This window comes from Apium graveolens, chromosome 3 (genome assembly GCF_009905375.1).
Source record: "Apium graveolens cultivar Ventura chromosome 3, ASM990537v1, whole genome shotgun sequence".
In the NCBI taxonomy this organism is placed as follows: domain Eukaryota; kingdom Viridiplantae; phylum Streptophyta; class Magnoliopsida; order Apiales; family Apiaceae; genus Apium; species Apium graveolens.
Genome location: NC_133649.1, coordinates 202,444,495 through 202,447,250, shown reverse-complemented (window position 1 = coordinate 202,447,250; position 2,756 = coordinate 202,444,495). Strand labels below are relative to the sequence as shown.

The 2,756-nt window shown below is 33.2% G+C and overlaps 1 pseudogene; it reads left to right on the top strand.

The window, feature by feature from the left end:
* LOC141714778 (putative sulfate transporter 3.4) overlaps window positions 1-1,905 on the top strand; it is a 2,430-nt pseudogene extending 525 nt beyond the window's left edge.
* The last annotated feature ends 851 nt before the right edge of the window (window positions 1,906-2,756 follow it).

The following is a 2,756-nucleotide window of genomic DNA, read 5'->3' as shown; positions in this document are numbered from 1 at the left end:
TATTCCCCACAAGAATCTAATATTATTGGGTGATAAAAGATAGGGATTATTTTATGGTTGCTAATTTTTTCTGTTGTATTCCTGGCTTCAGAAGCATACATTTAGTGTCAAAATGATTTAATTATGACATCATTATTTTTAACATACAGTTAAGTTAAGGTATGTAGTGAGATAACTTGCACAACCGTGGTTTGTTGATAACGATTTGCAGTCATTGAGAAAAATGTAAATTCATAAGTCATGTGTGCACAAATGATAAGCACTACACCTTGGATCTCCTGTTAATAAAAGTATGTGACAGGTTAGGATTTGTAATTGACTTTCTATCAAAGGCAACTCTTGTTGGATTCATGGCTGGTGCAGCAATCATAGTATCACTACAACAACTTAAAGGGCTTCTCGGAATAGTTCATTTCACAAATAAGATGCAAATTGTTCCGGTACTGACCTCTGTTTTTCAACGAACAGACGAGGTTAGAAGCTATCTTAAAATGAATATTGATAAGTAAAAAGGAAGTTCTTCAGTTTACTTGGGCCTTTCTTTATATATTATCTCATCTAATATTGTAGTGGTCTTGGCAAACCATTATTCTGGGGGCTAGTTTCCTGCTCTTATTACTAACAACAAGAAAAGTGGTAAGTGGTTGCATGCTGTCTTTGGAAAATTTTACTGCTTTATTCTCATGTCCTGAAATATTTCAGTATTGGTTGTTTATTGCAGAGCATGAGAAATAAAAAGCTTTTCTGGGTCTCGGCAGTTTACCCATTAACATCTGTTATTCTCTCAACCCTAATAGTCTTCTGTCTCAAATCAAAGCTTCCTATGGTTAAAACTGTAAGAAATATTACAAGTTTGTAGTTTACTGTTTTCTCTAATGAAATGATCTTGTAAATATCTCATAATATATGTCTTTTAATGTATAACATATTGGACACTTTATCTTTTAATATATATCTTGTAAATATCTCATAATATCTCATGTTATGTTACTGCAGGTAATGATTATCAATACAATTTACATTTTTTTTATTGTCAAGGCTGTACTTTGGCGTAAGAGTATGTTAATTGTTAAGATAACTAATACTGCAGGATCCTTTTCTTGGTCTGCTGTAAATTACAATGCTGGAGCACAAACAGTGGTTTCAAATATAATACTGTCGACGATAGTGCTAATCACTTTGTTGTTTCTATGCCACTGTTTCATTATACTCCCAATGTCATCTTGGGAGCTATTATCATAACTGCTGTGATCGGGCTGATAGACTATGAGGCTGCATTAAAATTATGGAAAGTTGACAAAATTGATTTCTTCACTTGCTTATGTTCCTTCTTTGGTGTTTTGTTCATCGCAGTTCATCTTGGTCTTGCTATTGCAGTAAGTTGTTTCCATATAGGAGGAAAATCTTTAAATTAAATAGACTGGGAAAAATACAATTTCAATCAAACTCCTTAGTCAATTTATATAAAATCTTCTACACATATATTAGGTTGGAGTTTCGGTTTTCAAAATCCTATTGCATGTCACTAGGCCAAATACTGCTGCCTTGGGAAACATTCCAGGCACCCACATCTACCAGCGTCTCCGTAGAAATAGAGAATCCCAAAGAGTTCCTTATTTTCTCTTAGTTTCTATCGAGGCTCCAATGTACTTTTCAAATTCCACTTATCTACAAGAAAGGTTGGTGCAAGTTGCATGTTTATAATATGTTTCAACTGCTGCAGCCTTAATCTTTTTTTCATCTATGGAGCTCAATTGTTCAAATGCCCTCAAGGCCAAAGAAGCTTTGAAAAATATTTTTACGAAATCTTACATTTGCAGGATGCTAAGATGGATCAGAGAAGAGGAAGAGTGGATGAGTGCACACAATAAAAGCACATTAAAGTGTGTTATTCTGGATATATGAAAGAAATCATTTCGGATAGAGAAATGACATTTAGAACCAAGGTATATATAATTCACGTGTTAACTATTAAAATAAACAGTTCTACATAATTCATGTGCAAATTCCTTATCACGTTTATTAAAAATTAGTGGGCGACCAAGACCCGTTTATTTTATACGATGGACGAGCTTGACGAGGTGCGAATGGAGGCTGCATAATATATCCAAGAGTTGATATGAAGTTTTTAACGACTTGATTTTTGCAAACTAATAAGGGAACCATATGCTTTTACAAACTTTAGTGGTCTCTTATGTTGGTAAATTTTAGACGTATATTAAGTTGTATAAATTTTAGTTGGAATATGGAGATGAATATGGATGGGTGGATTGGTTTTTGGTTGTAGATATGGATGTTGGTTGTTTGTTGGAAGTCGGAATGGTTAGATGTTGGTTATCGGAGAATGTGGTTGGATTTTGGTTGTAGACATGCAAGTTGATTTAGTATATAATTTGGTTGTTTGTTGGATGTTCATTTGGTATTTTTTTTTGCTTTTTCTGTGTTTATGCACAAATGCACAGGCTTATTTTTTAAAAAATAAGAACTAAAACATCTGTTCTTGTTATAAAACTGATGTGAATCAACTAAAAACACATCACCTACTCAAACTAAAAATGATGTCTAAACCAACAAAAGAAATCGAATTATTGGAAAGAAAACGATGTCTACAATGCTAAAACACATCGCTTTGTGTAAGTATATAAAATTAAAATGAAAGAAAACCGATGTTAAAGTAGAAGTTTCACATCGCTTCCTCAAACAAAACTGATGTTATAATGCATGTCTAACACCGGTTTAGCAAATGAACCGATGTA